Genomic DNA, 18,383 nt, shown 5'->3' with positions numbered 1-18,383 from the left:
ATTGTAAGTAAAGGTGTTACTTATGATGTTTTGGTCTGTAAGTAAAGAAGTTACTTATGATGGTTTGGTTGTAAGTAAAGGTGTTACTTATGATGTTTTGGTAGTAAATGAAATACTTATGATGGTTTGGTTGGCTCCGTACTAACCCATGCAGTACCTCATGTGTCACTCGTGTAACTACTAGGTTTGACTAGTGTAACTACTAGGTTTGACTTAGTAACTCATTTACTACCCGTATATGAATATATCATTAGTTAGCAATTTACTATTCATGGAAGATGCCTGCCGGTGATTAAGTCCTTTACGGTAGTAAAATTTTTACTAAGTGATAATTTTTACTCTACATGATAGCCATATGCTGATAGTAATTTTTTTACTTCTAGTAATAGTTTTAATACCTGCGTGTGATTAAGTCCTTTACGGTAGTAATATTTACTCCAAGGTATTTTCTCTATTGTAATCTCTTCAGTAGTATCTTTACTTCCCAGGTATATTTACCGTTTCATTTATTATGTCCACTTTGCTTAAAAAATTACCACGAGTAATTTACAGTAATATACATGGTCATATCATGACAATTGAATTTTTGTTCTATCATGTGACCAACAACATTACACATGGGAAAGATCATGATCTTAAGTTAAAAAAAAATGTGTACTCTTGGTCACCAATATTTATTCCGGCACCTTCTATCAGTAAACAAATTACCCATCAGCTAGATACAATATTTACTCCGGCATTCCATCAGTAACTAAATTACTACATATCTCTGGCCTTCAAAATTAAGTAAATTATTTTCGAATCTGGAACTTCTAAAACCAGGTTTCAGTAAATGCATCAACAATTACATTGGTAGAATACACAAAACTAATTACAAAAAACACAATAGCACAATCGCTATAGATTCCCTACTACTTCATGCCAACAGATATCCATCACTCACGACCAATTAATTAGATGTACAAAAGCCTACAAAAAGAACGAACTAATTGCTTTCCTGCAGAACAAGAAAGGAAAAAATTAGTCCAATAAAATTCAGATGTCATGCATCTGTATTGTTAAGAGGAAACTACTTGAAGTACTATGTTCAACCGAAAACTTCAGAACATTAAATAATCTCGAACAGAAAAAGGCCCATTTTAAGAAATAGACAGATTTAGTAGTTAATCAAAGCACCTGACTGGCTGGCCATGTCCAGAACACAAAAAGGAGAAATTGTAAATGCCTGTCTGAAACTTGTTTCATCTGCAGAATTTAGTAGGCAACAAAAATATCATGACACAACAGGTACAACAAATCGGCAGAAGAAAAATCCAGTTGAACAAATTTCAGAACTCATATATGTACTGCCATGTTAAAATGAATTCAGATGTTCTGGCAGTCTAAAGATCTAGTAGAACAAAATTCAAAACCACGTGTAAATAATTGTCTAATCTGAAGAACACATGACACATGAATGTACAAAGTAGAAAGTAGGAAATGTTCAGAACATCCATCAATCCAGTCCAACGAAATTGACAAAAACTGTTCCAAAAATTGACAAAATTATTGATGATGCAAACAAGTTCAAAACTGCATAGACGATACATCACATACACAAGTTAGGGAGGAGGAGCTCACATCCATCGCCGCGTGGCCAGGAGGCAGCGGAGTCCTTAGCAGTGGAGCGGATGATGTGCTTCTTGGGCTAGTCCTAGTCGCTCATTGCAAAATCAGAACCTGAAAATTGTGCACGATTTCATAACTGAACAAACGACAATTTATATGAGAGCAGGAAAAGGATGTACTGCTAGATTTCTAAATAATTCGCACATAGCAATTCATGACTGAACAAAAAAAAGAACTGACGAGAGCAATTTTCTGAACACTCCTCGCGATTTGATATGTTATACAGCGCATCAACGAACACAAGCAATCACCACATATCCGGCGCCCGCAAATAAGCTGCAATTAACTGATCAAACACGGCAGCTATGCTTCCTCGAAGAAAAACAAGCAGCTATTGCCTATAGAGATCGATCGAGCAGATGGATCATGGAGAAAAATAAAACAAATAAAACATCCTGACTTTCATTGGAACACATACGAATTGAACATCCATCCATCCATCGATCCTGACCGCCATCCCCATGCCTGCTTCGCCTGGCCAGGGTCTCCAGCGCCTGCTGCCGACCGGCACGAGTGCAGACTGCAGAATGTGAAGGAATAAGAATACAGGAGCAAATTAGCAGAACTGCAGCAGCAAATCGGTAAAACAACGAAGATGCAAAATAAAAGGTTCAAAATTCCATGGACTCAGCTGCTTACACTCATTACCATCGTGCATCACAGATCATGATGCCACCGCTGTGGGAGGGAGGCAGCGAGGTGCCCCGGCCGGCATCAATCTTGTGCTGTTATGACGTGTTGTCCTATAAAATAGCTCCGCGATGTCGGCGAGGATGCTGGGCATGGAAGATGTTTGCAAGAGGCAGGGGAGGGGGTGGTGGGGGGCGATGGGAGGCCTGATCCGCGCCAGATCCATCGAGGGAGGAATCAGGGTGTGGTCGACGCAGCTAGAAGCTCCTCACCGCATCCCGCCGTCAACCGCCTCCTCCTCAAGAGATCCCGTCGATGCCGATTCATGGGCAGGGTCCAGATCGGGCGAGGAAAATAGCTAGAACCACCTCAGTGAATTTTTTACATTTTGGTCCTTTTTGAAAACTTATTTTACAAATAGACCCCTGGAAAAACTTAAACCTAAAATGGTCCTTTTTGGGGCGCCAGAGTTACTGGCGCCGTACCCCAACATGGCAGCGCCAGCCATACTGGCGCCGTGCCCGTGCCACCGTGGCCCTAGGGCTGGCGTGGAGGAGCTGACTGGGCAGAAGTGGGGCGCCAGCCACACTGGCGCCGCCCCTCATACCACGGCGCCAGCATGGCTGGCGCGCCCCTTCTCTGTGGGCCGCCCCCCTAAACCCCGTGGGCCCCACCACCTTTCTTCTCCCCACTCCCATTTTCGCCCAAGCATCAGCCCGAGCTGAGCAGCAGCAGTTCTTCCCCACTCTCTCCCCCTCACCTCCCCACCTCAAATCCACTCCATTTGAACTTGTTTTTCGCGGGATTTTTTGTGGAAATCGAAGAGAAAGGTAGACTCCTCCATTCCCCCCTCTTTTTTTCGTTTTTATTGGTTGAATTTGTAGATCGAAGGGTAACCCTAGAATCCCTTTTTTGCCCAAATTTGTGATTTTTAGCATTTGTTCTTAGGATTTACTTGTTGTAATGCTACATGTTTGCAATGTACTCATTGGTGTCATGATTTTTTTAACCATATATGTGGTAATGTTAATATTTGGATTGTTTGGTTGGATGGATGGATGAAAAATTATGGTTGAGGCATGAAAGTAATTTTAATTTGATGGACTTGATGCTAGAGCCTATAGGTTAAACTTTTAACCATTAATTATATGAAGGGGAGAAAATTTTAGTTGCATTATAGAAATTGATTATAGTTAATTAGAACTAGGTTGGGTTGTATGACGGAGTATTTGTAATATTTAGATGTGTAATGCACTAGTAAACTTGTTGATAGTTGTCGGTAGATTAAATATTTTTTTTTGGAGTAGTAGCTTTGGGATAAATTAAGTTATGCATTGGTTATAATACGTCGGTTTGGACTACGTTTAGGAATGAAGATTTAATTTATGTTGCAAATTTACATTTGATTTTTTGGTGTAGATGGATAGAATTGTTCGTGTTTACTACGGTGGTAGAATGGTGGAACCTTATGTTGGTGCGCATGTTGAGTTTGAGGATATGTCATTGAAGACCATTTTATTTCCCACCCACCCAACTCTAGATGAACTAAGGTCACGAGTGAAAGAAGTTCTTGGATGGACCGAGGATAATGTGGAGATTTGTTTTTATGGGAGATACGATGTTGGTCAAGGGCATAAGTATATATTAAATGTAATAGGTCAGTTGGAATAGGAAGTTTATTTTGATTTGGTAAAAGAGTCTCAGTTTAGATCTCTAGAGGTGTTTGCATCAAAGTTGGTACGTACCGTAGAAAATTTGGATCTAAACAAATCTCCTTCTTATCATTACATTGAGAAGAATTTTGTGACATATTCTTCTCGTCGTGGAGGGGGTGCAAGTAAGACTGAGTTGGTACGAGAAGACTTGGAGGGGGAAGAAAATAAGAAGAGACCTTTGCTTGGAAATGATTTAGGGGAGGTAGGCCCATCAAAGAGACATTGCGGTAGTGATGATGTGGATGCAGCGAGGGAGATGAAAAGGGAGTTAGTACAAGAGGGGCTTGATCTAAGTGAACATTTGTCGGAGAGTGTGCATTGGTCGTTGTACGGAGGCAACCGTGAATACACGACGGAAGTAGCAAGCCAATATGTGAATCCAGATGATTACTTTTATGTCGAATTGAGTGGTGGTCACGATTCTGTCTCAGTAGAAGTCAATAGAGAGGAGGTTGACGAGGAGGCAAGTGTTGAGCAATATGATGTTGAATTTGCTGAAGACTCTGATGATGACCGTCCATTCCCTCCACTAACTAACAATGACAAGTTAGCATTAGAGGAATGTCGTGCGTTTGAGAAGGTGTTTGGGAGGAAGCCGGACATTCCTGAGTTTAGGGACCTAACACATGCCCATGGTGCAATACTAGATGGCGGCATCAACCTAGATCAGTTGCCAGAACCATTCCAGGTGGATGGTCTCAGAAAGGGTTTGGAGTTCCCATCCATGGTCGCATTGAAGCTATGGCTTCAGGAGTACGCCATCGTGCACCATCGTCCATACCGTGTTGTCAATTCTGCCGCAAACAGGAGGTACACTGTTAAATGTGAAAACCCACGGTGCAAATGGAAGGTCCATGCAACTAAGAGGTCTAGTGGCACGTGGAGGATATCACGGGTTGGTAAGGACCATAGTTGTGCTACTGCCGAAGGTTCAGGGAGCCACCGGCAGCTGACATCTAAGTTCATAGCAAATAGGTTATGCAATGCCATAAAACTGCAACCTACACTCTCTGCTTCTGCGTTAGCTTTGTATATATTTGAGGTTTTCCAGTATAGGGTGAAGTATGGCAAGGCTTGGAGGGCACGAGAGGAGGCTATGAAGCTCATTTACGGTGAATGGGGTGAAGCGTACGTCCGTTTGCCCACTTTGCTGCAAGCCATTAAGCAGACAAATCCCAGTATGGTCTACCACATCGATACTCATCCTGATCGGGTTGTCAACGTTGATGGAGTGACCAAGAAAATTTTTATGCGTGCATTCTGGTGCTTTGGTCCTTCCATAGAGGCTTTTAAGCATTGCAGGCCAGTACTAGCTATAGATGCAACCTTCCTAACTGGGAAATACGGTGGTGCCTTGATGACTGCATTATCAGCTGATGCGGAGGACCAACTTGTACCTTTAGCTTTTGCCTTGGTGGAGAAAGAGAATTCACGAGACTGGTGCTGGTTTATCGATCTTGTCCGACGGGTTGTGGTTGGGCCGCATAGGGAGGTTTGTATTATCTCAGATCGACATGCTGGTATAATGAATGCCATGAGGACTCCTGTTCCAGGATTGCCACCGGTTCACCATCGATGGTGCATGAGGCACTTCAGTGCTAATTTCCACAAGGCCGGTGCGGACAAGCATCAAACAAAAGAGCTCCTAAGGATATGTCAGATTGACGAGAAGTGGATATTTGAGAGGGATGTTGAGGCACTAAGGCAGCGTATTCCCGAAGGTCCTCGTAAATGGCTTGAAGATGAGTTGTTGGATAAAGATAAGTGGTCTCGTGCATACGATAGAAATGGCCGCCGGTGGGGTTACATGACAACCAACATGGCCGAACAGTTCAATAGCGTGCTAGTTGGTGTTCGTAAGCTTCCAGTGACGGCCATAGTATCATTTACGTTTATGAAGTGCAATGATTACTTTGTGAACAGACATGATGAAGCAGTGAAGCGAGTCCAGTTAGGGGAGCGTTCGTCCACCAAGGTTGATAGTAAGATGAAGGTGCAAAAAAGTAAGGCGAACAAACACACTTCAAGGTGTTTCGATAAGCAGAAAAAGACATACGAGGTCACAGAGAGGGGTGGTATAACGCGAGGCGGTGTTAGATTCGGCGCAAGAGCCTTCAAAGTTGAAGGTGAGGGGAACTCATGTTCTTGCCAAAGGCCATTGCTGTACCATATGCCTTGCTCACATTTTATCCACGTTTATCTGATTCATGCAATTGATGAGGAATCTCCCAACCGAATGCCGTATCATTTCTCTTCAAGAGCCGTTGTGAACACATGGGCAAGTCGCTTTGAGCCATACCTCGACCCCACACAGTGGCCACCGTATGATGGTGAAGAATTTGTTGCTAACCCAAATTTGAAGATTAAAACAAGAGGGAAGAGGAGATCGAAGCGATTTAAGAACGAAATGGACTCGGGTCTTGGTGGTTCTGGAAGGAAACCACCTTCATGTGTTCAACTTGATGGTGCGCCGGTGCAAAATAGATGCTCGTTGTGTCACCAGGAGGGTCACAAGAAACCTAAGTGTCCTAAGCGTCCAAAAAAGAAGAAGTCCAAAAAAAATATAAGTGTTACGGAGGTAAATATTTTGTTTTCCTACTTAAGTCAATGCATGTTTTATTCTTGTCTATGTAATGTCTATTTATTTATTTTGGATTATCGCATTCATTTTCTTTTAATGTATGTCATATTGGTAACTAACGGTGAATTTATTACTTTGTCATGTAGGATGGCCGAGGAGGGACAACCACCGACTTACCCAGCCTTGGAGGCGTACTACGAGGCCCGTCATCGCGGGGCTGCGATCGAGGCGGGGAGGGTATGAATCGACATTAATTCACTTGTACACAAGTATCGGTAGCGTGTGTTTGACATTATATTAACTAATTGATTTACAATTGCTATTGCAGGTACTTCAACCACTCCGAGTTAGAGCTCATGCCCCCCCAGTGTTCGACGATAGGTACATCCCGTACCTAAGGGCGGCCGGGTTGCTCGGGGTGGCCTTGGTCGTGAGCAGAGGAATGCCAGTGTTCAACGCTCCTGCGTTGACAGCACTTGTGGACAGATGGAGGCCTGAGACACACAGCTTCCACCTCCCCAGTGGTGAGATGACCATCACTCTACAGGATGTGGCTATGATCTTGGCCCTCCCATTACGGGGGCATGCCGTGACGGGCAGGACAGAGAATCCTGGATGGCGTGCACAAGTGGAGCAGCTGTTTGGCATTCCACTGAACATTGAGCAGGGGCAAGGGGGCAAGAAGAAGCAAAATGGAATACCCCTGTCTTGGCTGAGTCAGAACTTCTCACAGCTTGACGACGACGCTGAGCCATGGCGTGTTGAGTGCTACGCCCGTGCATACATCTTGCACTTGTTGGGAGGGGTTCTATTTCCTGATGCTGGGGGTGACATTGCTTCGGCGATATGGATTCCTTTGGTCGCCAACCTTGGTGATCTGGGCCGTTTCAGTTGGGGCTCAGCAGTGTTGGCGTGGACATATAGACAGCTCTGTGAGGCCTGTTGTCGCCAGGCACCATCGTCCAACATGAGTGGTTGTGTGCTATTGATTCAGCTGTGGATGTGGTTAAGACTACCGGTTGGAAGGCCTAAGTGGAGGCAAAGCTCCACTACTTGGCCCTACAATGAGCCAGACATGGAGAAGACAGTGGCCTACCTTTTTGAGAGGACAGCCACTGCACATGCTCACCGGGATGTGGCATACAAGCATTATGTCAATGAGATGGACTGCTTACAGCCTCAACATGTAAGTACTTCCAATATCACTTCTAGTTAGACATTTACTTCTTTAATTGAGATACTAACCAACGACATCTCTTCAACTTTTGCAGATTGAGTGGTTACCATACCACACAAATGAGGCTTCAAGCCTGACCCTGAACTCGATGTGCAATCGAGACTCTGACTACTTCATGTACCAGTGCCCATTGATTTGTTTCTGGGCAGTTGAGTACCACCTTCCGCACCGTGTCATGCGACAATTCGGGAAGAAGCAAGACTGGCCGGTTGAGGACATCTCAACTGGAGTTGAATTACACAAGTAAATATTTCTTATCTTTGTTTTGCTTTCATTGTCAATGTTCAATTTTGTACCATTTAACCTTTGTCGATGCTCACTCTTGTTTCATCACCTTCCACTTGTCTAGGTATGACAGGGTGAGAACAAAGAAAGTGAAAGACTGGGGGCTTGAGCATAACAGATACATTGATGAATGGAGGACAGCCGGAAGGAACGACAGGTACATCGAGAATATACACCAAAATCATTTTTTCTCAGAGTACCTTCGTTGGCTACATAGGACATATAGACTGTTCCTCCGCCCTACTTGGACGGAAGCCGACATAGAGGATGACCGCGATTCCGATGAGGGGCGGAATCCCTATGATGTCCGGACTAGAGTTGGATATCAAATGGAGCACGCCCCACTTAGAGACAGAGTCGTAAGTTTTCTTGCATTTGTTAAAGTTATTTCCATTTACACCCTAGACCCTAACATATACATTCTCACGCTTTCAGTCGAGAGAGCTCCTCAGGAGTGTGAATGAAATGGGGCATGCCCTCCAAGCTCCGAGGGGTGGTGAGGACACAGAGAACACACTCCGCAATGTTTTAGAGGTAAAATTTATTTAGCACTTTGCATTACTTGAGTTATGCCTAACAAACTTCTTTTTTTTAAAATGCAGAAAGTTCGTCAAAGGTGCCGGAAACTTGCAGCAAGATTAGGTTGCAGGTCGGTTGGATTGGACGACGTGTACCAACCGCGGAGACTACCACCACCACTACCTCAATCCGCGCGTCCAAGTACCGCTCGACACTCCATCAGGATAGAAGAGCGTGAAGAAGTTGGTGGCTCGTCATCGTCACGCATTCCGCAAGGGAGGGGAAAGGGGAAGGCGCCGGCTCCACCTAGCAACGACGATGACGACGACGACGAGGAGGATGAGGACTACGTCGCACCAGACGCTGAGGAGATAGACATGTCGCAGCTTCCCGACGCGCCTCAGGGGACGCAACCCACGCAATACAACTTGCGATCCACTCGGGCAGCGAAAAAGAGGTAAAATGAGCTTACCATTCTCAAATGTTATTTGATTTCCCTCATTTTGTTTTTAAAATGTTTTAAACACTGGATTTTCAAATGTAGGTACACTCCGGGCTCGCAAGCTATTCGGCGCCAACGGAAGAAGTGATTTGTATGAAGTTAATCTATTTGTTGGTAGTATGACATGTGTGGTGCACTATGTGATATAAAATGTGATGGACTATGTGAGGACTATGTGATGGAGTTTTGACATTGTTTCATGTGTGGAATATGTGATGGACTTTTGGCATTGTTTGATGTGTCGAATATGTGATGGACTTTTGGCATTGTTTGATGTGTCGAATATGTGATGGACTTTTGGCATTGTGATTTGTGCAATTGGAACTTGTTTTAGTCTGTATGATACTGTGAATTGTGATTTGAATTGCGAACTGTGAATTGGTACATTTGTGCAATATATATCTTCAATTTGCAGGGAGGCAGAGGCGCCAATCATCCTGGCGCCGCGGTCGGGGAGGGCGGCGCCAGCCGTAGCCCGGAGGCAGAAGGGTTTCGGTGGGGGACGAGGGCGGCGCCAGACACCCTGGCGCCGTAGTCCAAGAGGGCGGCGCCAGCCCGGGCCCGGAGGCAGAAGGGTGTCGGGCGAGGAGGAGGGCGGCGCCAGCCACCCTGGCGCCGCGGTCTGGGGCTGGGCGCCAGCCTTTGCCCGGAGGCAGAAGGGTGTCGGGCGAGGAGGAGGGCGGCGCCAGCCACCCTGGCGCCGCGGTCTGGGGCTGGGCGCCAGCCTTTGCCCGGAGGCAGAACAGACTTGGCAAAAAAAATTTGGGGGGGGAGAAAGTTGGGGGGCCGCAGAGGAGGGGCGCGCCAGCCATGCTGGCGCCGTGGTATGAGGTGCCGCGCCAGTTTGGCTGGCGCCCCCGTTCTGCCCAGTCAGCACCTCCGGACAGCCCTAGTGCCACGGTGGCACGGGCTCGGCGCCAGTGTGGCTGGCGCCGCCATGTTGGGGTACGGCGCCAGCCGCTCTGGCGCCCCAAAAAGGACCATTTTTGGTTTAAGTTTTCCCAGGGGTCTATTTGTAAAATAAGTTTTCAAAAAGGACCAAAATGTAAAAAATTCAGAACCACCTCACCTCTCCATGGCGCGGCGCAAAGGACGTCGGCGACCCGCGACCGTCGCCGCCTCCGACCGATTTCACCCGTCGTTGACCGATTTCGCCCGTCGTCCGCCGCCCGCCGCTGGAGGACGTTGCCACCGCCAGCTTTGTCCCGTGCCCTCTCCCTCTTGGTCGATCCGAGAAAACCGGCATGGGAGTGGATGGTCTCTAGATCCAGAAAATTAGGGTGGGATGATCGGTTGCATCCTAATATACATATGCATGATAGGTGAGTAAATAGATTACTGGTGGTGGTGGTTTAGGTTTGGTGGGGGTAAGTAAATTACTACTCCCTCCGTCTCATTATATTTGACGTTTCCAACCAGATCGTGAAAATTAAGGAAGGTGTAAAATTACATATTTGCTCCTATGCCTTCTCCTCTCAACGCGTGAGTCGCCGCCACGACGGAAGAAAGAGGCTGAAACGCCGCCACCCCCAACGCCGGAAACGCCGTCCGCTACGCCAGCCGCCGGGGCTCACCTCCAAGATGCCGCCGCCACCCGTACTCGCTGGAACCTTCGCCGCCACCCCTCCTTGCCGGAGCCGCCGGCAGCGCCATTCTCCTGAGCCGCCGGCGCTCTCTCTCGACGCCGCTGCTCATAATTGGGCGCCCCAGGCCTAAGACCCAGCAGAATCTTTGGACAAAATTTTACAACACTCATAGTAAGATATCATGCCCTCCTTTTCACCTACAACGGCATCTATCGATCACCTGAGCCATTTGCCACTGATCTATGAACACTGTAAAACCTCATCATTTCTCAGGTTCAGGCACGCTGCAGCTGCTGCATCTGCCAAATTGTGCTTATCCTGTGCAAGAAATAGCTATAGATTGACTCGGCCAGGTAGGTGAGCAAATCTCCTTTTCTAAAGATGAATAAAGAAGAATGAATCAGTTGTGTTTATAATATTCAGATTTTAATTTAAAAGTTTGTGTTTTTACAGTACTTTCAGAGCTGCTCTTGGATTGCCAGTTTTTCGACCGAAATTTCATAGCAGTTCTGATGATTTGCTCCCTTCATTGCCCATTCAGAAAAACTCTCTTTTGCAGTAGTATACTAGTTTATCAAATTTCAACGTCCAATCTTTTGGGAAAAGAAGATTCAGACCATCATCTGCCAGAAGAAGTGCATTCATCATCTAATTCAACAGGACAGTAACTCCTGAGCTATGTAAACAGGTGAGTTATATAATGCTCAGACAGACAAAGATCATCTTATGTTGAAATTTGGCTCAGTATTTTTTTAGTGGGCAGATATGCTCGGACAGACAAAGAAAGGCTGACAGTGTCTTCAGACTTGTTCAGTTGCAGTTCAACTGGAAGAGTATGTACTGAGTGTACTCAGTTCTTGAGTTTCATTTTGTTTACAAAATCTGAATTAATCCTTTAGTAGAAATCCTGTTTGCTGCTGGGCTGCTTGAACCTTCCTGGCTTCATCTCCTAGTAGAGCAATATTTTGTGCATCATTGCTGTGAGGTGATAATAGGACTGAAAAGTGACAGTATGGTCTGATTTTGTGAGGTGATAATAGGCCTGAAAAGTGAAAATATGGTCAGATTTTGTGCATGTTGAAATTCAGATTTTGTGATAACGTAGGAGAGGAAGAATCCAAGAGAAATTAGGATGTGACTTTCAGACCTACATTCAGATTTTGTAATAGTACTATTCATTTTTAAATCTTGAATTTACTTCAGTTTTTTTATCCTCTTAGCAAAATTTATGACAGTTCTTATGAATTCAGCATTTCACTGTGAATTCGCAGGACAGTAGCAGCACTCCTTGCTGAAAAGATTGCAGCTTCATCGAAGCAGACAACTACCATTCCCAGACAAACAAAGGTCTGAAGAACTCATCATCTCACAACCAACCTACATTTCCCTTTTTCATTTCTAAACTTCTCAGCTCCTCCCTATCCCTGACAACAGCAAAGATGAGCAAGGGCCAAGGGCATCCACTGTGTGCTGAATGAATCATGCCAAAAACCTTACTTATAAGCCACAGACAAGTGTAGCAACTAAGCTAGCTCACCTTCCTCCTCACCACCAAGAACGCAGCAAGAGAGGAGGAGATTCAAGAACCGGAGGAATTGATGTCGTCTTCGGCTGTGATTCCGTCGCCGTCGCCAGAGAGGAGGGTGCCGGTGGCATCCGTCTCCATCCACCACTTCATCCGCCACATGTGCCGCCACGCCGCCGCCCGGGGCTCGTCGGCCTTCTCCGCCGCGTCGTCGGCGTCTTCCTCTGCTGCGTCGGTGCTTCCCGTTGTGGTGCGTCCCGCGTCGGCAGGGCCGTGGGAGAGCAGGTGGGGAAGGCGTCGGCGGAGCACGCGGCGGAGATGGAGCGGCTCATCTCGCAGCTGCCACTCTGCACGCTGGTGGTGCTCCCGAAGTCGTCCCGCGCCCGCTGCCGCCATCCCCTGCTTCTCCGCGCCGTCTTCGGCGAGAAAGGCGACTGCCGCCGTCGAACAGAGGGGCAAAGATGGAAACGGTTTTTCTGATTGTACTGCAGCGTCAAACATTTAGACCCCTTTTAAAATGAACTGCAACGTCAAATATAACGGGACAGAGTATTACACATGCTACGAATGGGGGTGGGATGCAGCAGGGGGAGGGGGGTTGGGGGTGGAAGGGGGGGTGTGGTATGGGGTGGGGTGGGTTGGGTTGTGTTTCAATACACTATACCCCATATGTAGTATACTATACCTCATATGTAGTATAGTATCTCCCTATATATATATATTTTTTCGTCCATCAATTTTTTTTTACGCACGCGGTTTTTTTCTCACGTGCGGTTTTTTGCCTTTTTTTTGTCCGATTCATTTTTTACACGCGGTTTTTTTGACCGGTTTTTTTTTCCCAATTGGTTTTTTTCGCGTGCAGTTTTTTGGGCCCGATTTTTTTGCCCGATTGTTTTTTCGTTGGGCCTGATTTTTTCCCAACCGATCATCTGATCGTGGGTCGCAAATTTTTTTTGGTGGGTCCGGTTTTTTCGGACAGCTGTTTTTTTGGAAGGATTGAATACCAAATAGAGTCGTATACAATTACATGGCTCAATAATTACAACCCAGAACATACAGAATCCAACAATAAGAATTACATGGCCAAATAGGATACAAACATCTTCTCAACCTATATAAAGAAACTGAAAACACAAACAAGACTCATATATACACCCAACATTTGGTGTGGATATTGAGCAATCTCTTACTTGACGCTACTCAGATGTGGCCAATTTTTTTTTAAATAAATGAGCAATTTCCTGTTAGACGTGATACATCTGCGTTTACTGCATTTATGACGGCGGAAGGAAATTTTTTAACCCTTAACAATTAGATTTGTTCTTTTTGTGTAACTTTAGGAGCAATTATAATCAGGATATGCAATAGCTTGTAATTTGTATAAACTCTATCGTATTAAATACTCTGTCATATTAAATGCATGTACCAGAGCAAGAAATACAATTTAATTTATCATGCATAATTAAATCATTATATTAACAACAAGATATTGGCAGTAATTACCTGAATATTTTAAAAAAAACTCATAACATAATAGTATGATAGAGACAAAAAATATATCCAATCTAACAGTCTTAATCAACCACTGACAATATTTAAAAACTGAAAGCATGCATAAACTACACACAATAACCCTCGGTAGAGACATAAATATATTCAATCTAATGGTCTTAATCAACTGATCAATTTCCTTGAACGTGATACATCTGTGTTTACTGCATTTATGACAACGGAAGGTAATTCTTTATCGCTTAACAAATTATTATTACCATCAAAGCATAGGCAAATACATATGTTTTGGTGGTAAAATAATTATTGCTTGCGCCATATATATCAATAATGTAATATTGCATGTCTACTCATTTGATTGTGCAACATATCAATGCAACTATTAAAATGCAAACCAGAGCGAAATATTTAGTTTACTTGCCCACAATTCACCCATGCTGTCTATTTTAGATAGCAGGTTCAGTCCTAATCAGTTTTAAGGTGCTGATTCATATTCAAGTATATGCAGGCAATCTCCAAATGAACTCACTTTGAAGCAGCCCAATAAACTAATTACAACTAGCCGCAAGAATTTAACTAAAAACAAGGACTTGATATATGTGAAATATGGACAAACCCTCTGTTATGTGAGATAATAGTATCAATATAAACCAACTAATAAGTTCACTCCAACAATAGGTTGTCCTGGAACCGCTAAAGGAATTACTGTGATTTGAACAATGAAAATTGTGTGCAGGTGGGAGAAATTACCAAAATTACATGCAGAGTTGAGCCCTTTTCAGCAGTTGTACCCTTCCGTTCAACAAGATCATAGTACTTCAGGCCATCAGCTGCCCAAACATTTTGAAATCAATCAAACCACTCAGAAAAAACTAAATTCAGATGAATTGGTGTTTACAGTGACAATTCAGGAATGCTATTAATCTGGAAGCAAACTGCATTTACATTATAAAATCCTGTCACCAGATTATCTAGAAAAAAAATGAAATTTCTTGGATAACCAAAGATTCTTTTACAGCACAAGTTAGATGTGGTTACTGCTGTACAGACGTCTCTCGAAGGAGGAGGAGGTATGAGTGGCAATAGAAGGTTCTAGAAGGTAGGAAAGAGGAAGCCATGGAGGAATCCAGTGGAGAAGGGGAGCAATGTACAAGAGCTAGCCAATCATGTCCATGTACAAGTACTCAATGAACACCCAGCAATTATTGGTACTATCAAGTTAGTAACTCAACCTACCATTACAATCACCCAATTAAACTACCTTAATACACCTAAACATGAACCAATTTAGTTAATTATTACCCTAAATTTATGTTGACGGATTGAAAAGACAGCGACAAACAGAAAGCGGGACCACGATGCAATTTTTCAATTTTTGATGATCTCAACAATATCTACAACACTAATTTTTTAGATCACTTTTCTTTTCTATATATATAAAGGAACTAGCGGACTAAAACCAATAAACTGCCATCAATAAGTCATCATTCCATCCCCATACAACATCCATATTCTGTAGTTGTAAGTTTTTCGGTAATCACATCCGTTTCCTAATCAACCCACTGTTTAAGCCCAAATAGACACTATAATCAGTTTTTTGAATCACACCTGCAAAGCCAGCCAACCGTCAAAGTCAAGCCCAGGCAATAGATAGAGTCTGATACAAGCTTATCATGAATTACATGGCCCAGGAATTACAAAGTCCAAAGATTGTCCACCATCAAGTCAATCAAGCCCAGGCAATAGATACAGTAAGACAAACATCAGGAATTATAGAGTCCAAAGATAAGAATTACATGGCCGAATAGGATACAAACATCCAGCAAAACAAACCCCCAAATCAAACCAAATCCCATGGAAAAGATCATGAGGCACGAAAAATCAATCGAATCCAGCAGTAGTAGTATTTACAACTAATCATCGATCATGTCAGTTATTGTGGCCAACATACCCAGCTCTAGAATTGTTGAATCGCCAAACTACAAAAAAAAGCCCATATCAACTTAAAAAACTTACCAGTCAGGCACCTCAACTACGGCTTCCAAGACAGCCTCCGCCAACATCTTCCCTCCGACCCGGCCACCATCTCTGCATCCCATCTACTAGACAACCCGCTCCTCCTCACCGCATCAACCCACACAACCTCCCTTCCGGTGCTCCTCCTCTAACACCCCCCCCCCCCCCCGGACTTCCAGATCCGGCAGCAGCATCGAGGGGGCTCACTGTTCACTAAGCCGAACCTGTAATCAAATTCTAGAAAATGAGAACAAAAAAAATCACGAGGAGATGCATAAATCCATATGTGTTCTTGGCTCATCCACTTTTAGATCAAGAGAGCGGAAAAAGAAACTGACCTCGCCGTCGAGCTGTTCGAGAGGGACGCAACCGCTTGACGGCCTTCTCCACCAACACCGTGCACGTCATCCTGGACGCCGCGACCACCACCCCCTTTTCCTACTCCATCCAACCACCGTGGCCTACTCCTTCCCCTCCCTCCCTCACCGATGACCGTGGCCTTCCCCTACCTCGTCGGCGACCATGCGGACTCTAGATCCACTAACCTCAAGGAATCCCAATCCGGCGGCAAAGGTGAGGGGGAAGAGATCGGATGAGCACATGCCTAACAACCCCATCAGATCTGGCTGGATGTGCGAGTAAGTACTAACCTGTGCTTGTCCAGCTCAGACAGAGTCGGTGCAGGAGACGGAGCGGCCGGCGGCAGAGGCGGGGGAGAAGGAGACGGCAAGGGCGGCGTACGGCCCGCACGTGTAGAGGTGGCAGCAGCAGGGAGACCGCGACCACGGTGGACACCGCCGGATCCGGACCCTCCCGTCGTCGCCGGTGGCGGATCCGCGTGAGAGACGACGGGATCGGAGCGGGAGAGAAAGAGGTCGCCAGATCCAATCCCTCCCGTCGAAGCCGACAGTGGATCGGCACGAGAGGGGGAGGGGAGAAACCATGGGACCGTGAGGGAGGGGAACATGTCGACGAATCCGCCCCTCCCGTCGCCGTCGACGGTGGATCCGCGCGAGAGGGGGACCGGCGCCAGAGCGAGCAGAATGCCGGCCGGGCGGCCGGTTTGGGGAGCAAAGACGGAGAGACACAGGATGGGAGAGAGAGAACGAGAGAGTGAGAGCGAGAGCGAGAGAGAGTCACTGAGAGGATAAGGATCTCGACGACCACACGTTTTCTTTACTCTCCTGTAACAGGCAGCAATCCTTCTTTTCTTTATTTAAATTTAAAAAATAGGAGACTGAACTTAATTGCGGTCAACTGACACCGTGTTACATGGAGTATTGTACTAATGCATGGGATTCAATTCAATTTAGTTTTATTGAGATTTTTAATTTGTTCACATCAAAATAACATAAACTTCTACTTTAATATTTAATAGAATAAATGTTCCGTGCGCTGTAAATGGTGAAGGCTATTTTAGTTTTATTATTATTGTTATACAGTCTAGCTAGGGTGAAAATCATTGTGAGAATTCGCTTGGATATATTTTTAGAAAATCATGAGTTGTAATTAGGAGTATACTCTTATCTCAAGTTAGCATGCAAGATTTTTTAAAAAAGATTTCTTATACAACTCCTTTTGTATTTTTAAAAGTGTCCCAAGTTAGCATGTGAGTTTTTTTAAACAGATTGCTTATAAGACGTCTTTTGTATTTCCTAAAGTAAACAAACTTAAAAACCGACTCAAACACATATCTATATTTTCAAAAGCGAATGAACTTAAAAACTGACTCAAACACAAATGACCTACTAAAGTACCGACAAAAATATCTTTAATTTTTATAATAGTAGAGATTTGAGATAAAAAAAATAACAATTGTAAACAAAATTAATTTTTCCAAGAGGCTTGACCCAATCACGCCGAGCTTTTATTAAGATCTTTTATTGTTAACATCAAAATAACGGCGAAACTCGGGGCGGTGGTGTCAAGCCACATGAGGTGAGGCGAGGCATGGCGTGGCTGGTTGGCTGGCTGCTCTCCCCAACATTACATTTTGTTTTGATAAAAAAACGTAACCATACAGATGATATTTTTATTATAGACTAGAAATGATTATTGAATGGACATGCTCTTAACCATTTTTAGCTCTAATTCCACCTACATTGTGAATATTAGAAAAAAAAATAAAATGTATACTCCCAATAAGTTTGCGCTATCATTGCCGTCAGCTCATTGAAATAGTTTTCTTCACCTGTTGCAATGCACGGGCAATATGTAGGACCAAAAAATATTTAGGCAATTTTTTTTGTTCAAAATAAGTTTGGTTGCATGGCTAAATTGGAACCTACTGTATTTGCTATGCCCCCTTTAATGCTTTGGAATTTTTAAGAGCTCTATACTGTTGTCTACTGGTTCTGTATGGACCATAGGTGTTTATTTCACTTGCTATGTTCTATTGCCATTAAACAATACTTTTGCACACCGAGTTCAAAGAAAGATAGGGGAAATAGAAAAACTAAATTCTGAAACCGGTTTCCTTTAAAGTATTATGAGGAGCTTAGATTGAGGTATAAGAAAATTATCGATTGTATAATATTTAAACGCTAATTTTACCCGTAGCGAAGCACGGGCATTTTGCTAGTATATATACAAACAGCAAGCAGCCGAAGC

At 44.4% G+C, this 18,383-nt stretch overlaps 1 long non-coding RNA gene across 5 annotated transcripts; it reads right to left on the bottom strand.

The window, feature by feature from the left end:
- Positions 1–748: 748 nt before the first annotated feature.
- On the bottom strand, positions 749–16,945 carry LOC127776481 (uncharacterized). Of its 5 annotated transcripts, none has more exons than XR_008018169.1 (10): positions 16,424–16,945; positions 16,112–16,313; positions 15,774–15,997; positions 10,202–14,587; positions 2,308–2,666; positions 2,087–2,188; positions 1,849–1,944; positions 1,621–1,719; positions 1,177–1,245; positions 749–997 (listed from the first exon to the last, which is right to left on the bottom strand). It is a non-coding gene; the product is annotated as an uncharacterized LOC127776481 (long non-coding RNA). The 5 variants fall into 5 exon arrangements; XR_008018171.1 differs by lacking the exon at positions 1,849–1,944 and having other exon boundaries at positions 10,202–11,765; positions 14,508–14,587; XR_008018167.1 differs by lacking the exon at positions 1,849–1,944.
- Between the last annotated feature and the right edge of the window lie 1,438 nt (positions 16,946–18,383).

This window comes from Oryza glaberrima, chromosome 6, assembly GCF_000147395.1.
Source record: "Oryza glaberrima chromosome 6, OglaRS2, whole genome shotgun sequence".
Classification (NCBI taxonomy): Eukaryota; Viridiplantae; Streptophyta; class Magnoliopsida; order Poales; family Poaceae; genus Oryza; species Oryza glaberrima.
Note: the sequence above shows the minus strand (reverse complement) of the source record. Positions and strands in the feature narration are given on the sequence as shown.